Raw genomic sequence first — 16,841 nt, forward strand, 5'->3', positions numbered from 1 at the left:
CAGCTTTTGTAAGCAATGTACATTGCTGATAAATTTTAACAGCCAAAGATGGAGTAAAGACCTGAGGTTGTTCCTGCATGCATGTCACCATCTCTCTGAGGTTACAGATTGATTTCACAGTGATTGAAGATATAAATAACAGGCACTTACAGGCATTATATTTCTTTAAAAAATACTTTGAGTAGGGAACATTAAAACCCAGTTTTTCAAAATTGGAATACTTCCATCTAGTAATCCCTTTGTAATCTCTCTGTCTGGATGCAACAGCATTGCTGTGTGAATGAGGAGGTCTGTTTTATCCTTACAAGAAAATGGAGAAATCTTGATTCTCCTGAAAAGCCAAACCATTTAAAGGAGTGTAGTGATTATAGCAACTCCCTTAGTACTTGTATTTATTTTTACTAGGAGAAATCATTTAATAAAACAGTCACTTCTAATGTAGTTGCTGAGTTCTTGTACAGCTCCATGTGTGGGGGTTACTATAGATGAGGGAGAACCCTGATTTAGCCCCCAGTGGCAGGGGTAGGACATGAAGTGCACGGTGTCTGGGGTGTGCTCAGGTCAGGGGATGCTGGAGAATGTGTGGGGGTGCTGGGATGGATGAATACTTAGGTGCTGGAGGGGGAAGGTGAGTGCTGAGCAGTGAGTTCTAGGAGAGTAGCTGGATGCCTGGGGGTGCTGTCTTGGTTTGTAGGTGAGGAAAATCTGGGTGGGGAGCATCTGAGGAAAGTAGCTGAGAAAGCTAGGGCCAGTATTGGTCTGCTCACAACCTGTCATTACAGCTGCTGTCTCCTGATTGCATCTGAGATCCTGCAGGGGGAGCAATGAAGGGGGTGGCAGAGGAACTGCCTGCGGAGTTGATGCCCCAGCAGTTCTGGTGGTTGGGAGGTGGCACTCCAGTTCATCCTTGTAGCTCAGCTAGACCATTCAAATCCAAATCCAGCTGGGCTCTAGGAATACGACAGGGCTGCTCATCATGTGAGATACATTACACCTGTCAGCCCTGCACTGAAAGATGAGTTTGGTTAGCTCTCTAATCAGTACTGTATATGCAATCTTGCAGGTTGTGACGTTGAAGAAGGGGGGTTATCTACAGTCTGGTGATGAGTTGTTAGCAAATAGGAAAAATACATGTGCCAGATTCTGTCACTCTTATTCCATGGAGTAGTACCTTACTCTCTGAGCAGTCCAGTCTGTCCTAGTCAACACACGAAAAAGAATAGCTGAATCTGGTCCTATATATTATTGTTTGATAGAATTCATTTTTTATTTTTGGAAACAGGCTTTTATTGCATTTAGAACACTTCCTTTTCATCCCCTCTAAGATGAGAAACGACATCATAAACCCCTTCTGATTGTTCCCAGTGTTTACAATATAAATAGTCTCTTGTGATCTCTTTAATGGATTAATTGGATCTCATTTGTGGACCACAGTAATGTCACTCTTGCTCAGATTTCTCAGTACACTAATGGAACACTCTTTTATGCTACTATTTTGGGTTTTCTCATTTTATTTTTTTAACTCACTGCATGCAATGCCTTTGTGCATGTCTCTTTTACACGAGGGCCCCTGCTTTCAACAGGGAGAAACATTGTTGCCAACTTTCATTATTTTATCATGAGTTTCATGATACTCATTTTTTCTTACTTCCTTAGCTCCTAGAGTCCTATGATTACATCAGCATTCCAGCTTTCATTTAAAAATCAGCGTAAGTATTTAGCCCTCATGGTTGTCAAGAAAAGCTTGAAAATGGGAGACCTAAAAGCTCAAAACCCCACAAGCTAATAAAAAGAACCCCACATTTTATTATTATTTTTTTAATTTCCAGGTTTATTTTACCATGTTTCGTGGTTTTGGGGGGGCCTCACTCATGACTTTCAAATGCTTGGGATTAGCTGTATTGAGGAGACCACGCATACAGAGTGTGCCAATAGGGTTGTATGAGCTTTGCTAGACGTTTTATATTGCTCTCATATATTGTGAGACTACACTAGGTAAATGCTTCTATAAAATACACTATAATACTGAATAAAAGAAGACCTCTAAATCCTATGCTTTGGTACGTTTATATAGAAAGACTATATCCTCCATGACAAGTAATCCAAAAATATATTGTCAGTGTCCTGGCAAATAGGCAAGATTTGGCAGATGGTGTGCCTAAACACAGATTTCAGATATGGACAGAGGGAATCCTCTATATCATAGGAATGGGTGAAACAGTTGTTTTAAATAAGTGACCTGAACCAAAACTTTTCAGTTCTAAAAGTTTATCTTCTCTTTTAAATATGCTTTTCATGTTTGCGCACTTTTGCACTGTCTGCTTCTATCTGGAGCAGAAATGGAAAAGGCAAAAGACTATGAGACAGCTTGTTCAGCCTGGGTATTTTTGGCTCATCTGAAATCAGAAACTGAGAAGAAAACCTTTTTTCATTAGATTTCCAGTCCAATATTACAGACTTTACACCTGCCAGTTGTCCCATTTTGGCCATTCCCCCGCACCCCAGATCCAGTGTTAACACTCCTTGCCAAAGTCTTGGCAACACTCTTAACTGACGTTTTCAATTGGTCTCACCAATAAAGGACTGTGTTAATAAAGGAAAACTGAGCCTTTTTTGCAAATGAGTCAACTATGAGTTACTGACCTATGTAATGTGGAGAAAATATTAGTTGGTAGTTCTGAGGTTAATATCATCAAAAGATCAATCTTGGGCTCTCTGATGTTTTTCTATTTGTCAAAATATTTTAATTGTTAATTGTCTGCATTGCTATGCCCTTTAATTTCTTTTTGATTAATGGAATATTAAATAGATGCCTGCATTCCTCACATTAGTTGCTGTCTCTATGGAGACTTCTTTTGAATATCATTTGGGAAAAGGCATCAACAGTGGAGTTTAATGAAAATGAATAAGCAAAAATAATGCTCATTACTTTGAGATATTTAAACAATAACACAGATGTCTTCTCTTTATCACATTTATTCAGTGTAATTACATTGAGTACTTGAGATTTCAGGCTTCTGTTAGGGCTGTATTCATAAAACAAAAACGATCTGATGTATGCAGGTCCTGATTCCCATTATATAATCACACAGCAGAGAGTGTGCAACTTATTCCTGTTTTAACAAAAGAACACTTGGTTTATGTTTTGGGATTAGTCCAATCCCTACCACAGATTTACATGTCAAATGCATGAGTGTTTGACTTTCCAAATAGATACCCATTTAACAAAATATTTCATGTGAGATTCTAATCAGTTCTGAAGATACACATTCTTAATTTTCTTATGTTCATTGGCAATGATGGAAGAAAGCTAGGATGAACAGGATAGATCCAACATTTTCAAACTTGGGCACTTAAAGTTTAGGCACCTGAATTCACAGTTCATAGAATAATAGAATATCAGGGTTGGAAGGGACCTCAGGAGGTCATCTAGTCCAACCCCCTGCTCAAAGCAGGACCGATCCCCGACTAAATCATCCTAGCCAAGGCTTTGTCAAGCCTGACCTTAAAAACTTCTAGGGAATGAGATTCCACCACCTCCCTAGGTAATGCATTCCAGTGTTTCATCACCCTCCTAGTGAAAAAGTTTTTCCTAATATCCAACCTAAATCTCCCCCACTGCAACTTGAGACCATTACTCCTTGTTCTGTCATCTGCTACCACTGAGAACAGTCTAGAGCCATCCTCTTTGGAACCCCCTTTCAGGTAGTTGAAAGCAGCTATCAAATCCCCCCTCATTCTTTTCTTCTGAAGACTAAACATCCCCAGTTCCCTCAGCCTCTCCTCATAAGTCATGTGTTCCAGTCCCCTAATAATTTTTGTTGCCCTCCGCTGGACTCTTTCCAATTTTTCCACATCCTTCTTGTAGTGTGGGGCCCAAAAATGGACATAGTACTCCAGATGAGGCCTCACCAATGTCGAATAAAGGGAAACAATCACGATCACGTCCCTCGATCTGCTGGTAATGCCACTACTTATACATCCCAAAATGCCATTCGCCTTCTTGGCAACAAGGGCACACTGTTGAATCATATCCAGCTTCTCGTCCACTGTAACCCCTAGGTCCTTTTCTGCAGAACTGCTGCCGAGCCATTCGGTCCCCAGTCTGTAGCGGTGCATGGGATTCTTCCATCCTAAGTGCAGGACTCTGCACTTGTCCTTGTTGAACCTCATCAGATTTCTTTTGGCCCAATCCTCCAATTTGTCTAGGTCCCTCTGTATCCTATCCCTACCCTCCAGCGTATCTACCACTCCTCCCAGTTTGGTGTCATCTGCAAACTTGCTGAGGGTGCAATCCACACCATCCTCCAGATCATTTATGAAGATATTGAACAAAACCGGCCCCAGGACCGACCCCTGGGGCACTCCACTTGATACCGGCTGCCAAGTAGACATGGAGCCATTGATCACTACCCTTTGAGCCCGACAATCTAGCCAGCTTTCTATCCACATTATAGTCCATTCATCCAGCCCATACTTCTTTAATTTGCTGGCAAGAATACTGTGGGAGACCGTGTCAAAAGCTTTGCTAAAGTCAAGGAACAACACGTCCACCACTTACCCCTCATCCACAGAGCCAGTTATCTCATCATAGAAGGCAATTGGATTAGTCAGGCATGACTTGCCCTTGGTGAATCCATGCTGACTGTTCCTGATCACTTTCCTCTCTTCTAAGTGCTTCAGAATTGATTCCTTGAGGACCTGCTCCATGATTTTTCCAGGGACTGAGGTGAGGCTGACTGGCCTGTAGTTTCCAGGATCCTCCTTCTTCCCTTTTTTAAAGATGGGCACTACATTAGCCTTTTTCCAGTCATCTGGGACCTCCCCCGATCACCATGAGTTTTCGAAGATAATGGCCAATGGCTCTGCAATCACATCCGCCAACTCCTTTAGCACTCTCGGATGCAACGCATCCGGCCCCATGGACTTGTGCTCGTCCAGTTTTACATGACCAGTTGGACATGTAAATACGTGATCTGGTTTTCATAGATACTGAGCATCTATAGCTCCCATTCAGTTAAAAAAACCCTGCAGTTTTTCAGTGCCTATGAATATGGACCACTTATTTTGGTGCTTGTCCCAAGGCTCCCAGCTTTCAAAGTTTTGGCCTAAATAAAATGTGTATTTTATCATAACACACTAGTATTGGGTTAAATTTAAAAAGAAAAAAAAACCTGTTCTATGTCTCCTTTTTTGGTTTTTGCCTCCCTCTCCTTTCCCTGATGCTGCATACCATGATGTTTGTTTCCTTGTGTCTTTTCAGTATCTATTTCCCAAACATGTTTTTTCTGTATTTTTATTACTTTTTTTTAAAAAGTCATTTTCCTTTTTGTCTAAGACCATTCTCTCTCTCTCTCGCTCTCAAAATCCTTTCTTTATAAGAAACTTGTCTTTATTCTGGTTCCCTCTTCATTTTACCATTCTTCCCCACCCCCCTAGCATACTTCCACCTTCAGTATTTTCTCTCTATTTGCCTGTCCAATCAACCTCTTTCCTCCTTTCCCATCACCTCTTTCCTTCTTCCCCTTCCTTTCAAACTTCTTGCCAAGTATTTCCTTACTCCTGTTGTCCTCACCTATTTGCTCTATTCCCCCAATTATCATTCAGCAACCTGCTCTGTTACTGTCCCGGACTTACTGACCTCCATTTCACGCTTTCCCGCGTACTTTGTCCCATACACGTTCCCCTATGCCGCAGTTCCTTTGACCAATCCAAGTGCTTTATCTCTCCAAAGGTCCTCTTTTCCCTTCCCAAAATCTTCTTCCCCATGGATGCTCTATGACACTTTCCCACTTCCTTCGGATCATTATCACTGTTATTGATAGTTTATTAATTATTTAGTTTGGGTCTTCACTACATGGTCATTTTGCAATAAAATGTCATCTTGGTACCAGTCTGGGTGAGAGAATCCTTTAGCTTTACAGTACTTTGGCTGTTGCTTTTACTTTGTTTCACTGAAGTTGTCCATAAGAAATACTTTAGTATGCAAAGAGGCAAGCACATATAAATATAAAAACCAGATTAATATGATGAAAATAAATGATTAAAGGATATTGTGTGATGTTTGTGCTTCTAGATCAGTGATTCTCAAACTGTCGGTTGGGACCCCAAAGTGGGCTGCGACCCCATTTTAATGGGGTTGCCAGGGCTGGCTTAGACTTGCTGGGGTCTGGGGCTGAAGTCCCAGTACCCGAGGCCAAAGCTAAAGCCTGAGGGCTTCAGCCCTGGGCATCGGGGCTCAGGTTTCAGGCCCCCTGCTTGGGGCTGTATCCCTTGGGCTTAAGCTTTGGCCCCCCTGGCTGGGTCCGTGGGGCTCGGGCTTTGGCCCCACACCCAGGGCGGTGGGGCTCAGGCAAGCTCAGGCTTCGGTCCCCCCTCCTAGGGTCATGTAGTAATTTTTATTGTCCGAAGGGGATCACGGTGCAACGAACTTTGAGAACCGCTGTTCTAGATGAAAATATTTAAATATTTTTTCTAAAGCATGTGTGTGAGTTATGTGTTTACTGTTTCAAGAGAATCTGAGTGATTTCCGTAAATGGAATTAAAGAGCAAAGACCAAAGAAAGAGCTTTTAAAAGTGTGTGGATCTCTGTAAATGTACCATTGGTATCTATGGTACTTACAAGGCATCTGTTACCAAAGTATCTCAATTTTTCACAGTCTTAACTATATTTATCCTTTCAATACTGCTGTGTGAGTAGGTAAGTGCTATTGTCCCCATTTTACAGGTGGGGAATTGAGGCACAGAGAAGCTAACAGTATTTAGGCACCTAAAGATGTAGATAGGTGCTCAGAGGCATTGAAAAGAATTTCTAACTCCCATTGGGAGTTATGTGCCTAGGCACTTTTGTCAATCCTACTAGATATCTATCTGCATCTTTAGGTGTCTAAATACCTTGGAAAATCTGGCCCTAAGAGACTAGCTCAAGGTCACACAGGAAGGCTCTGATAGAGATGGGACTTGAACTCAGGTCTCTGGCTAGTGTCCCAACTACTGGACAATCCTTCTCTCCACTGAGTATAGTTACAGTATGTGCTGTTGGTTGATGAGCTTGTTCAGTCTGTATCCTTTCACTTTACTTTGACCCAAATGAGGTGTATTAGGGATGAAGTTAGGATGTGATTGAGGCACATAGCTAGACTTCTGGAAACACTGTGTGAGCTTGACTTTAAGCTTCTAGGCTGAGTTTGTAAGTCTGGGAGGTAAACAAAATAAAACTTTTTATTTGCAAATTGATCTAACTCACCTTTGCACGAATTGGCTTCAGATTTATTGCTAAATCAGTTATTCTGGAGGACAGAAGGAAGAGAAGAATAATCAAGAATATGAAGTTAGAAAGAGTTATGTATTTTCCAAACTACCAGCAAATTAAGATATATTAATAACTTGAATTATTTATTCATGAAGGACAGTTAATCATAAAGGACAGCAAACTCCAAAGTTTAATGACCGTCTATATAGAATCACTTCAACCACCACTGAAACTATTTAGCTTTCTGAGGAGTGGAGTGAAACAGTTGTTTAGAGTGAAGGAGATATTTTAGGTAGCAGAATTCTTACAAATAATGCTATGGAGTCTTCATGGTTGCATATGATCAGTACTTCAGTTCTCCATCTTGTCTGAAGTACAGTAATTCAAAATGAATCAATAAGAAAGTGGAATCAGTTTATATTGTAGCTTAAAATAACCAGAATCTATCTGTTTAATATGGTGCATTACTCAGTGCATTTCATCTACCACACTGGTACTCGAAACAGAAGAAATGTTTACAATATACAGAAAGAGGAGCAGTGTAATAACCAAACTCATCGAGGGAGACAGAGGTTCAAATCTGAGTCTTACAAAACACCCAAGGTTTTAGTTATATTACTGATTTCAGAGATTCTCCGTGTACTTACAATAAGGAACAATGCCAGAATTATAGTTTAATTTTTGTGTGCCCACTCTACCTAATAGAAAAAATATGAACAAAATACATTTACACAAATATTAATTTAAAAAATTGGAACATTACTGTTGAATACAGCTTAGATATTTTTGTGAGGGAGGACATGGTTGCAGAAAGGGTGTCTGACAAAATAAAATGATGACACAATTTTTTTTTAGAAAGGAAGCTATGACTTGATTTCACTTTCATTGTACTCTTCAGTTGGAAGGATCAGCTCCCTCAGTGTTATCAACACTTTAAAAAATCATACATTTAAAAAGAATTCCATGCTGTCTTTACAGAATGTGGCTGAGTTTATGTTAATTGTCATACGCCAGCATGAGTTCCACATTATCTACCTGACAAGGCCTCTGTGTGTGCGTATGTGTGTATATATAATAAAATACAATAGGTCATATGTCAATGCTCAGTGTTTGGAGTTTATTCATGGCAATTTGTAGCAAGCCATCTATCCCCCAAATATTGAACGGAATATATGTACATTTTTTTCCAACGTAATGAACTCCAACTGAACCCACTTTGCAATGTTCAAATTGACCTCTGAGTAAGGATTAGTGAATGTGGTAACATTATTCAGGCTAACTGTCAGAATGCCAAATAAACTCCCTATCAATCAAGCTAACAGAGTTAAAAGGAAGCAGGGGCAATATGGGCAAGTGCCCATTTAGGAAAGTAATCTAAACTCACACTGTACTGTTTTGTTGGCAGAAGCTATAATAAGAAAAAAACAGCAAACTCATACTTTGAAGTAAAATATCAGGGTCCTTCTTAGCAATGGTACTGTAAGAGAAGCCAACCAAGTAGACTGTTTTGTTAGTTATGCCTGTCAAACTGGGCTACCCAAGACCCATCATTGTAGTATCTGTGTGGAGTAGAGGCTTAAGATGCATTATCTCAGTCTGAACAGAAGCCATCTTCTCTGATTCTCTTTCAGCAGTCCTAGTTCTAGAGATCAGAATAGGTGGGGGAAGTCTAGTGATGAATGAAAGATGCCAGTCCTCCTTGTATTGTTCTTTTAATTGGAAGAAGAGCTTCACAAAATTTTAGATCTGTTCTGTACGTGCCAGCCAGGACTCCAAACACTTCTAAGGTAAAAAGAAAAGGAGTACTTTTGGCACCTTAGAGATTAACAATGCTCAAATAAATTTGTTAGTCTCTAAGGTGCCACAAGTACTCCTTTTCTTTTTGTGGACACAGACTAACACGGCTGCTACTCTGAAACTTTTAAGGTAATTAATTAGATGGATTTCATCCTTTTTCCCTGTTCTTAAATGATCAGTGGACAGGTTTTGATTTTGACCTATATGATCATTATTCATAATTTGTTGAAAGATTTATGTGAATCTGTATTAGTCTATGAATATGCTTGGGAATTACTCACCACAATACAGCTTTGAGTATTTGCTAGTTGTAATTTGCTGTTTGATCCCTGAAGTCACATGTGGTTATTTTTGCTCCCCAGTTGGATGTCTGCCAAATCTGAAAAAAGCTTTCAAGATGGCCACAAAACCCTCTCTGGTTCAATTACTCATACACATACGTATTCACCTCAGTGTCGGCAATCCTTATCCGTTCTGCAGACACCCAAGAGAATAATATTTTTTCTCACCTAAACTAGAAGAGACTAAAAGAGGTCAAAAGGTAATATTTATGTGATCATGAATCCTTTCTAGATTTTGCAGGATTTGCCTAGCTCTAGTAAGCTGTGACAAAATAGCATCTCAGCGGAGAATAAGAAGGTACTTTACAGACAGCTTTTATGCAGGGGATGGGAGAGGGTTTTGGTCCATTTATCAAAACATTTGCAGTTTTCATTTCAAGGCAAAAATAAATAATTGAGAAGAGAAAATAATACATCTGGATCTACTGGGCTATTTAGTTAATAAAAAGGCAAATAAAGGAAATGCTGTGGGCCTGCTGACTTGTGCCCCATCTTGTTAACAAAGATTATTCTGCCTTTGGCAAGTCATTGCTAGACAGATCTATATAATTTCTTGTTGTTTTGAACAAGTGTGTTAAAGTCTAGCACATTTATTTTTTCCCCTGGCTTCTCAGGGAAATTCCTGTGGATTTTCCGAGGAGCCTGTTTCTAATTCAGATTCCTCTATGACTGAAAACAGAGGCAGGTAACTTTTTTTCTTTTTTGCATGTTGCTCAGAGATTATGAAAGGCTCCTCTCATTTTCATCAGTTTTACATACATCAATTAAGTTATTACTGATTCTCACTAAGTGAGAGGAGAGTCAGGCCCTAAGAATATAATGTTTTAAATGTTTTGGAGAGAGGCATGATTTGGTGATTTAAACATAGATCTTGAATCCAAGGACTTTAGTTCTAATAATAGCTTTCATGCTGCCACATTCTATGGCCTGAGGCAAGTCCCTAATCTCTCTACCACCATTTCTCCTTTTGTAAAATGGGACTCAGGATACGAATGTACCTATCTAATTTTCAGAGGTGCTGTGAAGATTAACGTGTCTAAAGCACTTAGAAGAGTTTAAAAAGTAATAAATATTATTATTATTATTATTAAAGTATTATGACCCATGCCCTTCACTTGGGTTGGGTTGTCAATGGGGTTTGAAACTGGGACTTTCCTTGTTAAAAACATGGGTTTCAACCAGTGGAGCATTAAGGGGGTCACTCCTTCTGCTGATAGCTATAGTAGAATCTTATCCTCTTCTGAGAACTCCCCACTAGCGGTTTCCAAAAAGGACCATTTCATTGCTTGCCATAGATCTTTACCTATTGTCATGATGATACTTGTGGCCTGGATCCTCAAAGGTACTTAGGCTACTGACTTCCATTGAAATCAATACCTAAACACCTTTGAGGTAGGGTAACCACCTTTTCAAAAAGCAGAAGCGGGACATGTGCAGGAGCCATGCCACCTTCATGGCCTCGCCCCTACCCCACCTCTCCCCCTTGAGGCCCTGTCCCCTGGCCAGGTCGGAAGATGGGCCCGGGCTGTGGTAAGAGCCACCTGGGGTGCCCCGGACCCTTGACCTGCCCTGGGTGGAGGCCTGGGGGCCCAAGAGCAGTCTCCATCCCCCAGGGAGCACTGCCCAGGGCAGGTGGAAAGTCTGGGCTCCCTGGGCAGGGCCTTGGGGGAGAAGAGGAGCAGGGACTGGGGCCTTGTGGGAAGAGGTTGGTGTCACCTCTGAGCCTCAGGCAGGTATGGAGCGGCTCTGCAGGGAATCTGGGAGAAATGCTGCCCTGGAGTCAGTGAGCCCGGGACTGGGACTTGAACTCTGCATTTTGAAACTGTCCCACACAGTTCAGGATGGGTGGTCACCCTACTTTGAGGGTCTGGGCCACTGTGACTAAAAACAGCCCTCTTGCTAAATCATTCTTAAGAATAAGTGTCTCCAGGGCCAATGGGGGGGGGGGGGGCACAGGAGGGCCATTTGGCCTGGGCCTCAAGCTCAAAGGGGGCCTCAAATTTAGACACTTGTTAATTTTTTGGCATTTGATAAGTTTTGCAACTTGTTTTTATGAGCATCCCTATTGGACCAAAATGTGACAAACTCTCTCAGCTTAGAGCTGCAAATTTAAGAAAATAAGAGATGTGATTTGGTAAAAGACATAATTTTTTTCTTAACTGATATAGATTTTGTCATTTTAAAGAGTTAAAAATGTTTATAAATATTAATAAAGAATTTATCGGTTCTGATGGTACAAGGTTAGACGCTGATGAACGTGTCCTCTGAGATCAGCTGATTATATACACAAACCACTACTAGTGGCTGGTGCTGGATTAAGTGTGTGTTGAAAGGGGCCTCAAAAGCTGGAAATGGCAAGGGTCTCTGGACCTCTGAGAGGGCCTGAGTGTTTCTACTTAGGACTTTAAAAGTGTAAGTAGGAATGAGGAAAGGTGATCATGATGAATAATTTTTTATCAAAGTCTGTATATTTCACAGCCCTTGCTGTATATCCTGTAGATGACTGCTGTGTATGGAAACTATGGAAGCTTCATGAAATGAAGATTTTACTTGTTGACTCTTTTGGGGGTGACTATAAAAATAAAAAGAAAAGGAGTACTTGTGGCACCTTAGAGACTAACCAATTTATTTGAGCATAAGCTTTCGTGAGCTACAGCTCACTTCATCAGATGCATATTGTCTCTAAGGTGCCACAAGTACTCCTTTTCTTTTTGCGAATACAGACTAACACGGCTGTTACTCTGAAACCTATAAAAATAAAGGGAGATGAGCAAAGTTTCTATAAACCGTAGGGCTAATATTTTATGGTATGGCATGGACATTAACATGATGTGTTCATGCTGCACGATATGTCAGTTACAATCATCTCATCCTAGTAGGTGAGCTTTGAAAACAAATGTCTTTTATTTCTGCCCCACTCTGCCAATGCAATTAACCAAGATCTCTGCTGCAGACATTAAATGCTCACTCTTTCAGTTACATTTCTGTGCTTCCCTTTCTTCTCTCTCCCTATTATCCTTCCTGCAGCTCCTAAGGGATGGGTTCTGACGAGAAGCAGAATGAGTCATTGCTCTTTTTGAGTAAAATGTGGCCCCCGGTTCAAGGATTTATTTTCTATCTCGGCAGGTTAGCATCTGTTGAACTTGAGATCTTTTGGTTTCCAGCTTATGCAAATACACAGACAGGCTCCACAGGGAATAACCTGTGTCTGTCGTGTTGCTAGAAAGTGGTCTACATTCACAGGTTGGAGTGAATCTGGTGGAGTTAAAGTGATAAAATTCATGTTTTGAATCTTGCTTGAGCTGCAGCTTTTAGAAAGCGCAGTAAATACCTCTCAACAATTCTCAGGGCATCACTGTGACCGTAACAGCATCCCAATGTAAGTGGACCAGGGGCTTGCTGATATCTGGTCATGCATATCAGCTGTCCTGACCAGTTCAGTATACCCCAACTCATTAATGTCATAACCTATATCTAAAAGGTGTCATGTAAGATATCAATTGGAATGCTATTATCAGACTGATTGTTAATATTATTTATTGTGTGGTGTATGTACAGAGGAGAAATGCAAAATTACAAACATATTGGAAATTATGTTCTTAAAGTGTGTCTGCCAGGTAGGGTTTTAGTTACTCCACCCTAGACAAAGGAATGTGGTTCTGCCACCTTAAAGGTACTTCCAAGATGCATTGAGACAATCAGAATGAATTTACATAAAACTTAAACAAAACATCAAGCTACCAAGGCAAGGAGATGACCACCCAGCATCACAGCAGGGAGAGGAGATTGCAGGAACAGATCCATTTGCATTTTAGCAAACACCAGTGGGAAAATAAACCGGTATGTAACTGATTTGACCACCAGACTCCATGTCCAGGGCTGGCTCTAGGCACCAGCAAAACAAACAGGTGCTTCGGAAGGCATTCCAGTGCCGGCCATGCCGCCCCTAGAAATTGCCGCCACCACCCCAGCTTGCCTCCGCCTGCTCCCCTGAGCACGCTGCCACTGCTCCGCTTCTCCCCCCTCCCTCCCAGACTTGCTGCACGTGAAACAGCTGTTTGACGTGGCAAGCCTGGGAGGGAGGGAGGAGGGAGGGAGGAGAAGCCGAGCGGCGGCGTGTTCAGGGGAGCAGGCGGAGCGGAGGTGAGCTAGAGCAGGGGGTTGCGGGGGGAGCCGCAGGAAGCAATGGGGGGTGGAATGCAGCATGCCTGGGGGAGGAGGCAGGGCCGGGGATTTGGGGAAGGGGTTGGGAAGGGGGTGGAGCCGGGGGGGCATGAAAAAAAAGCGGGGGCTGCCAAAAATTTTTTTGCTTGGGGCGGCAAAAATCCTAGAGCCGGCCCCGTCCATGTCTCCTTCCTCACAGCCTGAAGAAACTTTATTTTGGGCGTGTCCTTAAAAAAAAAAAACATTTCCAAGGTTCACTGGACTATAAAAGATGGGCAAAGAATCCTAAGTGATCCTTTATCTCAGAAGAGAAAGGAACTGAGCACTTTGGATTTTGCGGGAGATCCTGACCAAGGGGGTGGGTCAGGTCAGCCAGATCGCTGGAAGATAGCATGGGACCGTCTTCCTTTGAACCAGTATGTAGCTGTAGTATAACAATCAGGCTGCTGGAGTCAGAGGTGCTGGTCCAAAGCTGCTTATGACACTGACACTAAGTGTATACTGGTATGCTGGCTGAGAGCGCATTTTAAGGCACCCAGAGTTACAAGGGAGGTGATGGCACAAGCTATCACTGATCTGGATTGCACTCCACAGCATGACAATCCCATTCCATTTTTTTATTAGACAGCGAAAAGGGAAAATATGGGGGAATTCAGTTCAAATTCCTGGTCAATCAAAAGGAAGGCTCTTCCTCTCCCAGATTTAGAGGGGTGTCGCTCTTCCAGAATTCCTCTTCTCCCCATTTCCTCACTTTCTTATGAAGTTGAGGACTCACCTGGCAGGGGAATGTGAAGGAAATCTACCAGGAAGAGCTAGTGCCTGGCTGAATTGTTGCTGGGGCCCCTGGCCTTCCTGCTGGCAGGTGGAGCAATGAGACACCCTCTACGTGTGTCTTCTATAGGAAGATCAGCTCCCTTGCTAGCTCTTCTTCCCTAATTGGGGCTAGGGAATAAAGAAAGACACAGCTCCTACTGATTTCTGGGGAAAGACTAGCCTGGACTAATCCTGGGGGCAGTAAAAGAGCCGTATCATGTCCAGCTCCCTTCTTTACTCTCGTTAGTGAGGGGAGGAGGATGTGAATTCAAGAGAGAAAAGGAGATTGGGGGGACAATGGTAGCCAAGTGGGTTGGGGAAGAATAGGAGTTTAGGAGAATGGACACTGGTGCAATTCAGCTGTGGCCAATGCGTTGCAATGGTACCAAGGGAAGGAGAATTGGAAACAGCAGTGATATGCTCCTTAGAAATATAGTACCTAAAATGGATTAATGGGTAGATAAAATTTGGCCCTTCAGCTGAGACAGCCAGGCTTTTTCTGTCCAATAACTGTTACATGATGTGATGAAGATTTTAAAAATACTATAAAAATTAAGTGACTTGAATGCTCATGAAGGTGCTGGGTTCACAGCCCAGTAGCCTGAACTCCTTTACCCACAGGACAGGTATAGCAGGATTAGCTGTCCCATTAAATACTATGACTGCATTGGCAAAAAGACATTGGTACATCAAGGTTGCTATCTTGTGTTAGTTACCAAAGAAAGACATTTCTGACTCAAGGAACCTCCCCTGAAATCCCCTGGCAGAAGCTACCAGATTTTTTAATCTGGGGACCTAGGCCTTGATTCAGAAAAGCACTGTGTATCTGAAAACTTAAAACACATGGATAGTCCCACTGAAGTCAACTATTGCCACATGATTACTCACATGTTTAAAGTTATGTGAATGCTTAAGTACCTTCCTGGATTGGGGCATACAGCATGTCAGCAAACCTCATCTCCTATGGCGGTGCCTAGGGAAAGAGGTAGATAGTCTCTTAGGGAACTACTAAAAAGGTCAGTATCAATCCATTGAATCCTCCCCAGAAATAAATAGGGAGCCAGTAAGTGGGCAATATGCGCTCTATGGCCAGCTATGTTAAGGTGTTGATTTGACATAAAGCTGTACACCCTTCTTATAGCAATGAGCGATATAAATGGCAGTAATTTAAAGTGAGGCTGATTTTGTTCTCATCATGTGGCCCTCGTCTAACAGAGACGACCGTTGAATTTGTCCAACACACAGGGAAGAAGGGACATATGGGGAAAAAAATTGGTATAATAAAACTATTTTTAAAGCCACCCAGCAGCTATAAAAGAAATTTTGAGCCTATTCTGTGCTCTCACTAGTTTTGCACTGGTGATTTCAGTTTGTTCTCCAATGACTTCGTTCTCTAATGACTCGTGGAATATACAGCATTTCATGTTCCAGCTCAGAGGCTGGAAACACTGTTTTGAAGAAAATTCATTTAATCCTTAGAGCCATTTAGCAACTGGAAAGCAACTTGTTAAAAACATAAAGCACATCTAACCCTGTGAGCTGCTCAGAGGCTGTAAGATAAGCTTTTTCTCTGTAGCATGATTTAAAGCTACAATTGGGGAATCTACTGCTGAGACATTTAGGTTGGTGAAGGCAGGCAGGGTTTTGTACCAGGTTGTTAATGCGGAATGAAAAACGGTGATAGCATTGTCTGCAGTTCCCCATCTTAAAATATATATAAAATATACACACACACTGGTGTATTGAATAGAACTATTAATAAAAAAGACACCTCCCTCATTTTGCAGAAATCTGTTTGTAATCTGCAGCTGACTGTATAGTTTAGGATAGCCGAGTCATTTGCTAGCCAGCATGACACTCCTCACTTTCACTGCAGTAAATTGCTGGAGAAATCCAGGCCCTTTAATTTGGCTTTATTAAGCAAACTGAAATGGTGTTTGTCTTGAACAATGCTAATTATTGGTGAAAGGAAACCTCAAGGGATGTTTTGCTAAATTACTGACTCAGATGTATAAATGTGCTATATTGAAACACTAATTGATAGCAACATATGCATGAGATCAAAAAACAAAATAAAACAAAAAATCCAACCCCTCATTTCCTTGTACTGAGCACTGTTTCCATGTAATGTGACCCTTTATGTACGATCAGATAAAAAGGTTAATATAATTTATCCTTAAGGGCCAAATCATAAAAGCTAAAGAAGTACCTATATGACTTTGGAGCCTAAGTTCCACTGAAAGTCGGCGCTTCTTCGTGAATGAGACTTAGGGGCCTGATTTTCCAAGGAATTTAGCACCTAAAGATACAAAGGGTACCTGCTGGGGTTTGGTGAAATAGTTTTTTCTGGAAAAACTTCACCCAGCTCTACTTAGACTCATAGACTTAAATGTCAGAAGGGACCATTGCGATCATCTAATCTGACCTCCTGTACATTGAAGAGCACAGAACCTCACACAACTCCTGTAATAGAC

General features: G+C 41.6%; 1 protein-coding gene across 7 annotated transcripts in view; it reads left to right on the forward strand.

Moving 5' to 3' along the window:
• The window catches only part of PDE1C (phosphodiesterase 1C), a 419,371-nt gene that overhangs the window by 247,366 nt on the left and 155,164 nt on the right, over positions 1–16,841 (forward strand). The window lies entirely within an intron of this gene.

Source organism: Lepidochelys kempii, chromosome 2 (assembly GCF_965140285.1).
Source record: "Lepidochelys kempii isolate rLepKem1 chromosome 2, rLepKem1.hap1, whole genome shotgun sequence".
In the NCBI taxonomy this organism is placed as follows: Eukaryota; Metazoa; Chordata; order Testudines; family Cheloniidae; genus Lepidochelys; species Lepidochelys kempii.